The sequence below is a fragment of the Arachis hypogaea genome, chromosome 3 (genome assembly GCF_003086295.3).
Source record: "Arachis hypogaea cultivar Tifrunner chromosome 3, arahy.Tifrunner.gnm2.J5K5, whole genome shotgun sequence".
Lineage (NCBI taxonomy): Eukaryota > Viridiplantae > Streptophyta > Magnoliopsida > Fabales > Fabaceae > Arachis > Arachis hypogaea.
This window is the reverse complement of record NC_092038.1, coordinates 27,933,413-27,946,120: the sequence shown is the minus strand read 5'-3', so window position 1 is coordinate 27,946,120 and position 12,708 is coordinate 27,933,413. Positions and strand designations below refer to the sequence as shown.

At 33.4% G+C, this 12,708-nt stretch overlaps 1 pseudogene; it reads right to left on the bottom strand.

The window, feature by feature from the left end:
- Positions 1-4,615: 4,615 nt before the first annotated feature.
- LOC112790027 (peptide chain release factor 1, mitochondrial-like) lies at positions 4,616-10,141 on the bottom strand (annotated as a pseudogene).
- Positions 10,142-12,708: the final 2,567 nt, after the last annotated feature.

Genomic DNA, 12,708 nt, shown 5'->3' with positions numbered 1-12,708 from the left:
TTATTAGCTTAAAAATAACATATAAAAATTAGAGTAATACCCCAAATAGGTCCCTAAAAAATTTACCATCCGACAGTTTTGTCCCCCACAAAATTTAACTAAGATTTTGACCCTGAGGTTTTCAGATATCCCCCAAATACGTCCCCGAAACCGTTTGATCCGGTTAAAGTGGTGACGTGTCAGGTTAATTGTAACATGTCACCTTTAGGACATTTTGGTCCCCATCCACACTGGACAAAACGACGTCGTATTGGAACCAGTGGCAAAACGACATCGTTTCGGAGAGGACAAATTCGTCCCCACTTAAACAGAGAATGCAAACGGCGTCGTTTTCATGTTGGGGACCTATTTGTCTTATAATAGTATCTTAGGGGACCTATTTGACCTATAATTCGTGATGTTAAAAAAAGTTATATTTACTTCAACGCAAACCCCTTAAAAACACATTGACATTGGTCTGTTCATTTATCAAAATAGTAACATAAACCTGAGAACTCAAACATGTTAACCACACAAATATTTGTCTTCAATAGCAACACAAACCAAATCAAGTTAAAAGAATGTTTATTTTCTTCAACACAAACTAAACGAAACTATTTTAAATAACATAACGTCTTTTTCCTCCAACATAACAAAAGGTGGTAACATAACTAAGACAACAACTTTCACACTAATTCTTAGAAGCATTGTAAGGTCCCATATCGGTTGGGGAGGGGAACGAAGCATGCCTTATAAGGGTGTGGATACCTCTCCCTAGCATGACGCGTTTTGACGAGTGAGTGTGGGGGCCTTCGGCTAGCATCTCTATCGTCAAAGGCAAAACCGTGAGGCCTTGTGTGCCAAAGCGGACAATATCGTGTTAGCGAGTGGTTTGGGCTGTTACAGATGGTATCAGAGCCAGAGCCCGAATCGATGTGCCAGCGAGGGCGCTGGGCTCCCTTAGGGGGGTGGATTGTAAGGTCCCACATCGGTTGGGGAGGGAAATGAAACATGCCTTATAAGGATGCGGATACCTCTCCCTAGCATAACGCGTTTTGACGAGTGAGTGTGGGGGGGTTTCGACTAGCATCCCTATCGTCAAAGGTAAAATCGTGAGGCCTTGTGTGCCAAAGCGGACAATATCGTGCTAGCGGGTGGTCTGGGCTGTTACAAGCATCATTTCTTGAAAGACTGGTTCAACCCTCGTATTGGAATGAATTTGAACAACTTAGATACTGTGCCACTTGTTGCATACGAGGGTTGAACCAGTCTTTCAAGAAATGATACTTCTAAGAATTAGTGTGAAAGTTGTTGTCTTAGTTATGTTACCACCTTTTGTTATATTGGAAGAAGGAGACGTTATGTTATTTAGAATGGTTTCGTTTAGTTTGTGTTAAAGAAAATAAACCTTCTTTGACTTGATTTGGTTTGTGTTGCTATTGAAGCCAAATATTTGTGTGGTTAACATGTTTGAGTTCTCAGGTTTATGTTACCATTTTGATAAATGAACAGACCAATGTCAATGTGTTTTTAAAGTTTGTGTTGAAGTAAATATAGCTTCTTTTAACATCACAAATTATAGGTCAAATAGGTCCGCTAAGATACTATTATAAGACAAATAGGTCCCCAGCATGAAAACGACGCCGTTTGCATTCTCTGTCTAAGTGGGGACGAATTTGTCCTCCCCGAAACGACGACGTTTTGCCACTGGTTCCAATACGACGTCGTTTTGTCCACCGTGGATGGGGACCAAAATGTCCTAAAGGTGACATGTCACAATTGACCTAACACGTCACCACTTTAACCGGATCAAACAGTTTTGGGGACGTATTTGGGGGATATCTGAGAACCTCAGGGTCAAAATCCTAGTTAAATTTTATGGAGGACAAAACTGTCGGATGGTAAATTTTTTGGGGACCTATTAGGAGTATTACTCTAAAAATTATAACTTTTAATTACTCTTTTTTATCATTAAAATTAATATTTATATAAGTTGATTTCTCACTAAATCTATTATTAGTGTGCTATATTTCTTTATACATATAGATCAATACATAGTAAATGGACAAAGTCTGGTTTGATTTACAATAGCCACCATTTTGTATAAATCGAATTACCTTTATTTGATGTATTATGGACATGTAAAACAAAAATTCTTATAAGTAAATCCAACAACCTTCATTCGATTTAGTGAGAGCAATCTTAACTTAAAATGATTCAATTCAATTTATGCTTAAGACACATTTTCTTGGTAAATCGACACAGTCTAATTCAATTTACTACTATAGCTTCTAAATCGAATTAGACTAATTCGATTTATATATTTACATCATGTGGTGATTCACGTTACGTTTTTAGTTTTGGATGATTTGCTTAAAATTGAATAAGGTTAGTTTATTAACGTGTACCCTTATCATTACCCCATCCTTAGTTAAAAAGAAAAATTAATTGAACAAACTTATTTGTTTTTTTTAATGTAATTTAGTAGTATTTTAGGTTTTATTAGTTTTTTAAATTTAAATTTATATTAGAAAAAATATAAAAATATTCAATAAATATTAGTATAATTGTATTTATATATACTAATGAAGAATTTGCAAGCTTTTAAAAAATTGGATAATTTTATTTATTGAGTTTTGTATTATTTTATATTTTATCGGTCTTTCAAATTTCAATTGAATTTTTTCTAAAAAATATAGTCAAACATTCAATGAATATTGTAATTTTTAATATTTGTTGTTCTGCCACTGTTTTCGGTCGAACATCATCGGATAAACCTGCGAGATTAGGATCATCAAGCACCTTATCAACTAACAAGTGTCTATTCTGACATCATTGAAGCTATAAAGTGAAATAACTCTCTGGGTTGGGGATCAAACTCTAGCTCAATCACAATCATGTGAGTAGAAAAGTGACGAACTCTCTATCCATCATGTCACTCCCAAATCCCAATGCACCTCAAACCATGCATCATACATCCTCACCCCGACCCAAAACTTCCTCTTAACTCGGCCCACATGATAAAACTGGACGAAATTGAAGCACACCAATGGAATAACAACCCTCCATATATAAACCTCACAACTACTCATGGCCAACAATTCTTACAGATCAAATATTGTTAACTGAAACTAAAAGATTACATAAAATATATAATAGCACACAAAAAGGTAAGACAACAATATGAAGGATAAACACTAACACCTAAACATATGCCATTAACATTCTTAACATAAACAGTCATAATATACTTGATCAAGCCCCGTAATGTCCAGCCTATACCGCCATCTGAATAGTCTCTCCACATGGTGATTCCTACACTATTTTCTAAACTGACCAACCTAGTAGTGCACAAATCAACATAATTTCTATGCATCAGTTATGAGTATTTTAAAAAATTTAAAAATAAATTACAATCCACAAGATTGAATAGTAGTCATACCTCATAGTCAATGAGAATATGAGTGTAACCCTCTCACTTAGGTCCCACATAGGAAACTTATGGTATATATATATATATATATATATATATATATATATAATGGTAAATTATATGGTAAAAATGTAAATTTACATATCTTTTTTTTTATGGGATAAAAGAGAGATTAAAAAAAGTAGGACCCATACTTTGAATAACAATAAAATAATAAAAGATAACTATAAAAAAATTTATTTTCGCTCTTTATACCACTTCAATCTGGAGACCTACATAAAATTGGGGGGAGCCATCCAAATATGTCCGTTGCATTATTACAATGCCTATGCAAATCTTAAGAAAAATGTTGGTATCTATGAAAAGAAAAAGTACGAAAAGACAATAGAGATATTGTACAATGTATATAATAGAGTTAATTTAAAATTTAAAATGTTTGATAAATAATTAATTAATTTTAAATTATAGATAACTAATTAATTTTGAATAATTTTTAATTTAAAATTTAAATTAAATATTAGGATTATCGTCGATTTTGAAAACAAATAAACACAACTAGAAAATGGATTAATACAGACAGATTTACAGACAGATTTAGTCTTTATTACAGACGGATTTTTGGTTACCGACGAAATTACCGACGGATTTTGTCCCTCTGTAAAAGCCTCGTCGGAAATTATTTACCGACGGATTTTTTTCCGTCGAAAAATTACAGACGGATTTTTACCAGTTACCGACGGATTTTCCCTCTGTAAATTTTCTATCCATTTCCCAAAAGCGACGAACTTTTCGATGGATTTTCCGTCTGTAACTACAGACGAATTTTTCGACGGATTTTCTGTCTGTAATTACAGACGGATTTTCAGACAGATTTTCCATCTGTAATTACAGACGGATTTTCCGACAGATTTTCCGACAAATTTTCCGTCTGTAATTACAGACGGATTTTTCGACGGATTTTTCGTCGGTAATTTGAACTTGAAAAATCATTTCACACTCTGATTACAGACAGAAAATCCGTCTGTAAATCCGTCAGTAAGGTAAAATAATTTTTTTTATTTTTTCAATTACAAAATAAACTTGTTTTCATACAAAATAAATATAAATTTAATACAAATTTTTATCTAATTTGTATTCAAATATTTATAATATTTCAAAAAATAAACAAATTTATCGTATTATCAAACTTAAAGAAAAGTACTATAAACAAACAAGTCAATATATTTCAAAATATAAACAAAGTGTTGATACATCAATTATAATAACAAGTAACAACCATACATCAACAAAGTGTATTGATACATCAACTATTGTCCTCTAATTAAGTCAAAATATACAATAATGAAACAGTGTGGTCATGAATTGATCCTCTGCCTCAGGCTTCTCTGCCTCCTTATATTTTTCCATTTTTCATCTGTTTTTCAAGTATCAAATTCTGACAAAAATGAAAAAATAGTGACAACATAATCTGTGTACAGTGTATTCTTCATCTCAAGTAACAAATTCACAAGTGAAGCTCACCTCAACATCTGGTCTAGTTCCAATAACTTTCGATTTGGGGCTGCAAATTTAATAAGAGAAAAAGAGAAAGAACCTGGTGGTGCTTCTTTAATCTTTGCAGAATCTTGAACTAGAAGAGGAGTCTCCTTAATAACTGGTGGTGCTTCTTAATAACTAGAAAGTATACTCATGTACTCGATGATTGTGAATAAAGAAGTTAATTTAAAGCATAAGCCCCTGTAGGAAACAAAATAAAAATAAAGGTGTATTCTTTTCTTTTAAAAAAGGTCAGAGAGAAATGAGAGATCAGCAGAGAAGTAAATACATGGATGATGGATGCATGTAGAAATCAAGTAAGAAAGAAAGATACGAGACGAAAAGAAAGTTGTAGTAGAAGCAATATATAGTCGTATATATGCTCCAAAATAGGTTGAGTGCCAGTGCAAGAAGCCTTAGCAAGAAGCCTAAATGTTCACAGTATATAGACTATTAATACCCTTAGCTAAGGAAGTAGCCAATGCAAGAAGCCTAAATGTTCACCACGAGAAACAAGATATCATAAATCAGATGAAAAAACCTATAACTCAAATAGGTTGAGTAATATCCACTAGCTACCAAAACCCTCTGTCAGCTATAGAGATTACTTAAGAAGAGAAGAGTATCACAATCTTAACCAACAGAACATCGTTTACTTATTTATAGATAAAATCAACAGATGATGTGAGTAGAACTTGAGAACTTGCCTGAGACTTTGATTGTTCATGTTTGTTTCATTTCTTCCCATTTGCTACGGAAGCAAGCCTCACCACAGTTTGAAACAATAATATGAGATGAACAGATAGCCAAACAATTTTCAATTAAAAATCTCCTGGCGACTTGTTCAATTCTTCTAAGATCCAAACTGCGTAAGCCAAACAATTTTCAATTAAAAATCATAATCCATTTGCAGGAGATCAGATAAACAAATTATAAAAAGAGAAACAGGTTCAAATTTTAAAAGTCAAATAATTTCCAAGACAATTGCAGTTCACAATAATTCAACCTATGTAAAAATAGAACCATCTTCTGGAAATGGTTTTCAGCTCACATGAACATTTATTCATTGAGTAGAACAATGCTTGATCTGCATCATACTATATATACTGCCAAAATTGTCCTAGATAGACATGTGATATTGTGATTGGAACAAAGATTAAGTCAGAAGCATTGACTACATACACAATTAGTTTTTCATAGTTCTACACGTTAATGAAATTTTGAAAAAGAGGCACTTTTCAAGGCACAATTCTTAAGAACTAAATTCTTACCTCTGCAGCCCTTGAGGTGGAGGGCATAGCAGCGGAGTCAACGGCACCAAGCTCATCTACAGACATGCTTGTCGATGCCTCAGTACTTTTTGAATCACTATAAATTGCTTTCGAGTAGGTTGTCGACTGCCATTACCGGCTGCTAATACATGTCCTTTGAGATTTCTCCAATCTGTGCCCAACAAGCCTTCCTGAGGAAAATGAAAGAAAAAATGCATAGCCATGTTATTTTAAGCTATGAAAACTTTAATTCATAACAATGGCCAGATTTTATCATAATAAATAAAAAATACAAAATAAAAGATTGGCCTTCAAGTGAGAAAATGGCGGCCCTCGAACTATGAGGTTAATGGTGGGCGGAATAAGTTTTCATGAACAAAAATTATCTCGGTCCTTTGTTTCCTTTCATGATTATAAAAGGCAAGAGTTGAATCAAAATCTTGCTGAAGAAATCTCCTGCATAAATCAGATCAAGTTACATAGGGTATTCGACTAGAGATCCTAGTTTTGAAACAAAAAGCAGGTCCTTATAAATTAAAGAAACGCGATTTAGAACTTGGTTTCAGCATTGCTTGGGCATACTTACTGCTGAGGATGGTTTTGGGCATGTTGGTATCGATCACCCACATCTGTAAGTGAACCATAGTGATGTCGTCGCTGCTGGTTAAGTTGATGGTGAAGTTCTGCAACTTTCTGCTTCAACCTGGCAACATCAGCTTCAGCAAGTGAAATCTCCTCCAGCTCGGCCTTTGTCTTCGCATAAGTCGATTTTGTAAGATTGTGTATATAGAGAAAGAAATCAGAATGGAAAAAGAATATCAAGTTTTGCTAGAAATGAAAGAACCTTGGAATCCATGCCGCGTGAATTGGAAAACTATCCTGAAGACATACTCAATCCAACTTCCAATGCCGCTCTAAGATCCCTCTCAGCTTGCAATCTTGAAACCTTAATAATAAATATCACGCGGACTTTATTAATGTCAAAAAATAAGAATGATGTGGTACAGGCGGGTTCAAGTAATTTACCAGCAAAGAAGAAATCACAGAGCAATTTACCAGCAACAAGTCCATTCAAGTTTTACATTTTCCAGTAATAGTATATACTACACCATAAAGCCTTAGCAAAAAATTATTAGGAGCCAGCTACATTAAATCAGGATTTTAACACAAATGGATATGTTTAACCATGAAATTAGGATATGTCCTCAATTCTACAATTTCAGAGAAAGTGTTCCACCGTTTCGGACTCGAACAAAGAAAAGATATCACCAACCCTTTTTATTTGTTATTTGAAGTAGTCAACCCTAAATTTAAGAAGTTTTTCATAAATAAATAAAAACATTCAATTATAACAATACATTTGATGCCATGCTAAATCTATCATAATTTCTACTTTTTTTTCCTCTCTAAATCTAGCATATCTTGTTCAAATACAAGAATTTTTCTTTTCCATTTCAAATAGCTTTGCACAGAATACTTTAAGTGCTCTGGCCTTGTTCTAAACAAAAATAAGAAAGCATATGTAGAATGTAGAAATGAGACATCTTAACTGATGGAACACATTTCAGATTAAAATCATCAAATGAAAATTATGCCCAATATTTTGAAAATACTCACTTGGTGTTGAGAACGCTCATTTTGTATAAAAATTGTAATCCCAGTTGGAATGTGAGTTATTCTAACAGCACTGTTTGTTGTATTTGCATGCTGACCACCCGAACCACTAGATCTATAGGTATCAATTTTTAGGTCTTCATTCTTCAATTGAGCATCAACCTGCATATACTTAAACATATCATTGTCTCATACTAGACTGAACATAAAATACTATTTCATAATGATAGCTATTAGTTATTTAATTACCTCATCGGCCTGAGGAGGATTGCAAAAGAAACAGCACTGGAATGAACTCGTCCTGATTTTTCTGTCACAGGAACTCTCTTTTGTTTTGTTGTTTTTTATTTTAAAAAAAAAAGGAAGAAAGAAGTCAGCAATAACAGAAAGTACATTTGTTCATGGATGGTAAAAGGTTGTAGCCAAAACCTGTACTCTATGGATTCCACTTTCAAATTTTAGTTTCCCAAAAGCACCATCTCCTACAATTGCTGCACTAGCTTCCTGAGAAAGTGAAGTTCAAACAAAAAATCCATCAGATGAAGGATGAAATGCAGTTCTACTATATCAGGAACTTGAGTAAAGCAGGTAACTCAGATCATACAGAATGTACAAAATATGTACCTTGTATCCTTTAAGATCTGATTGAGCAATATCTACTACTTCAAATTTCCAGCCATTCTTGTGAGCATACTTTTCGTACCTGTATTATGGTAGACAATATCATTTTTTAGAAAACTGTAACAGTAGTTCCCTTTTGATTTGGATGACACAAATGCAACCTTACATTTTGAAGATGTCCATTGCAAACAAAGAAGCCCTCTTCCCCACCAGTGCCTGTCAAAAGTGGTAAAAGCAAATGAAAGTGGCAACAAATAAAGTCAAAACAGAACAAAAGTAAGAAACAATCAACACAACCCAAGACAACTTGATACACATTCATCGGAGAACAATTTTGATTATAAAAACTAATAGATATTCTTATTCAACAGTGACACATCACCTGCTCTAACCTCCAAAATGCAGTTTCTTTCATCAGCATCGTCCTTAGGAAGTAAGGACTTGAACAGCAAATGTTGCAGTCTTCGTTCTTCCTCTATGGCCTGCCCCATTTCCTCTGTCGCCATATTAATCAAGTTTTTGTCTCTAGAACATTCAACCACCCGTGACTTCAAGCCATCAATTTCCTACACAAATTTCCTACATAATGAAACAATGTGGCAGGAACAGGTTGAATATGGTGGGAGGTATGAAACATGCTAAAATGATAAAGAGTAGAGTTCTGAAACCAGATTGCTAATGGACACACACGTCAGAATGCCAATAATAAAACAATTTTGCTATTTTTTTGCAACCAATTTTGCTATGCAATGAAACCATACACTTACCATCAAACTGCTTAAAGAGATCATTGCTGTTCTTTGCCACATCTTCTTCTGCTGCAACAAAAGAGTTTTATGAAATATTCCTAAGATGATGAGTGTCAAAAGCAAAGTAAAATATTGGTCAATCATTATTCCTTACTAACATCTGAAGAAGATGATGAGCATTCCGCATATGAATATCTCTTTTTTCCACTCCTTGATCTTGATCTGTTCCTAGAACTCAAAAGCTGTTCCAAGAACTCTTCCCTTTTTCCCTTCAACACTATAGACAACACCATATTATATTGTCTTTCTTCATCGTTACAACCACTAGGACTTTATTTGTTTTGATTGAAGCAGATCTGCATGAAATCTAACCACCAAGCGAAAGGAACAAAAGGAATGAAAGCAGATCTGCATAAATATCATCAATCACCATTATCAAATCATAGAACAAGAACAACGAAAAGAATGAAACACTGAATGAACTAACCTCCAAGCGAAGAAAAACGGAGGGCTTTAGTTTCGGTAATTAGCGGATTAAAAATCTAACCTCCAAGGGACGATGACGAAGGGAGCAGATGCGACGAGAGCGGCGGCAGAGAGGGCTCGTGCGACGCGAGCGGCGGCGACAGCGGCAAAAGATGCTCATGCGACGGAGAGAAAAAGCAGCTCGTTGACGGAGAGAGGGAGAAGCTCGTTAGATTTGTGTGGAGTGTGAATGGAGCCGCCGGCTCTGAGCTCAAGAGAAACATCAAAAGGAGGACGGTAGCACCACCGGCAAGGGGAGCGGAGGAGCACAATTTTATATTGCAAAATAAGGAGGAGAGAGGAAGAAACTCGTGCGACGGAGCTCTCACTTGTGTGGGGTGTGGATGGAGCTCGAGAAGATAGGGTTGAGTTTAGGGTTATCTGAATGTTTCCGACGGAAAATTTTAAATTACAGACGGATTTTCCGTCTGTAATAATTTAATAAAAAATAGCGTTTTGTCTATTTAATTACAGATGGAAAAATCCGTCTGTATCATTTTTCACGGAAAAAAAAATAATTTTTTCGACGGAATTATCGACGGATTTTATTTTCCGTCTGTAATTTATGCTAATTCATTTTTTTTGTTTTTCGACAAAAAAATCCCTCTTAAATTTTGTCTGTATTTCCGTGGGATAAAATCCGTCGAAAATATCCGTCTGTAATAACTAATTTTCTAGTAGTGAAATTATATCCCTCTCTCACTTTTCTCTCTTAATACGATTTGTCAGCGTTCTATGTCTTTCTCATGGAGTCTCGCCGGTACACTAACGCCACGGTCACCAGTTGCCATCGAAAATCGCGCCGACACTGTTCCGACTAGCACCATTGCCGCACAGGCCACCGCCAAGGAAGGACGCACATATTGTGTGGGTTGAACTAACGGCACTGTAGCAACCCGGACGTCCAGCGCCTCCGTCACAGCCAGTGTGTGCCTTCTTTTCGACACACTGGCTGTGACGGAGGCGCCTTCGTTTTCTCCCATTCCTTCAAGTCTCTTCTCACAAATGATACCACTATGCTCTTCTTCTTCAAATCCAAGCATGGTTAGCTTCTTTCATAATTTGAGCCCTATGCTTCACAACAGTGTCGCTTTTGTCATGACTAGTCTTTTAAAATTATATTTCACCACAATAATAGTTTCTTCTGTTTATTCATCTTCTTCTTCTATTTTAATGGTCAATTTAGGATGATTATTTTAATAAGTATGCGGATGATTATTCTATTTTTATGTAGATGATTATTTTGATTGGATTGAGTTTAGTTATATATAATTAAAATGTTAGATGTTCAATTCATTAGGTATACGGATGATTATTTTTATCCTTAAGTGGATAATTATTTTTATTAAGGATGAGTGGCGTGTGACAAGCCAAATAGCGACAGTGAAATGGGATAATTATTGATGAAGGTGTGGTGGCCGCCGGTTGAAAAAGAAGAGAATATTTAAGAATTTCAGATGGTTATTTTTTTGAAATAACTAATAAATTTTTTTAAAAATTTAAAATTTGAAATTGTAGAATTTGAAATTTAAAATTTAATGTGAAATAATTAAATAAAAATTTTTAAATTTATTATTTCGTAAATAATTTTTATTTTTAACTCATATTAGACTAAATAAATAATCCATTATACACATTACTCTTATCAAAATCTACTAATAGCGGGAGCCCTTTGATGTCGATTAGATAGTTGGACTTGACCATCACCAATCAACACCGTAATTAGCGACATGCGTATTTTCGCATCGTTTATATTTGTAGAGTCTTATAGTAGAAAATGTATGTAATTACTTGGTTTTGAATAAAGTTTTTTTACTTTTCATTCAATCTCAATTGATTTTGTATTCTTTTCTCCAATTGAGATAATTAATAAATCGTATAGATTTATTTTAATTTAAATATAATTAGTACTATATTCAACTAGTATTCATGATAAATTGTGTGTTAAATTTTTGTGTTGAAATACATAGTACTAGTTATGACAAGATACATCACAAGGAATTATAATAATTAGATTAGAAGAAATTTAAAATAATTAGAAAAGGGAACTTGAGATTTACAACTTATATTGATCTTTTAGTTTTCGATGACTCTAGGTAAAATTTATTGCCAAAATTTGAGTGTCAAAAATATTTTTGATACTATCAAGTTGTACATTTTACTTTTTACAAATTTTTTTTAGTTTTAATTTTTTTTAGTAATTTTTTCTTCATATATTATTAAAATAGGTGAAAATTCAGATGCAGTTGACTTCATGTGAAGTTGATAGTTGAGAGTCGTTAAATGAAAATTTAGTCAAATTAGTCAAATTATCTAACCGCTCTCAATAATCAACTTCACATGAAGTCGACTGCATATGAATTTCCACTATTAAAATATGGTGCTTTTTATCTCATCTCTTCAACGTCAATTCCTTTTTGATATCTTCTACTAAAGATTGCTCCTAATGGCTAGTGTATAAGCTAGGCTTCGCTTAAATTTCTCTTTTTTTTCTCCTCGTCATTAGCCAATTTCATATCGGTTAAATTATTTTATCAGTTGTTATAATTTTATTAAATTTATAATTAAATTATTATATTTTAAATTTTTGATTAGATTTTTATATTAATTTTAAAATTATAATAGTATCTTTATCGTTTAAAAACATTTAACTTAACGGATATGTTGAGGTTCACTAATTAGTGAAATGGATGAAAATATTTTTTGTAACGTATTGTTAAAAATAATCTAATTATAAATTTAAAACTAATATAAGAAATTAATTAAAAACTTTTAAAATATAAGACTTAATTACAAATTTAAAAAAATTAAAGAACTTGATCGAGAAATTTAACTTTTTATACAATATATTTCACCTATTCGACAGCTGATTGTCCTTTTTTTATTGTCTGTTTTTTACTAAATTTTGTTTTTTCCGTAGATTCATTTTTTGTTTTGTCACGATATTTTTTAGTTTGGTAGGCCAATGATTAATTCGTGA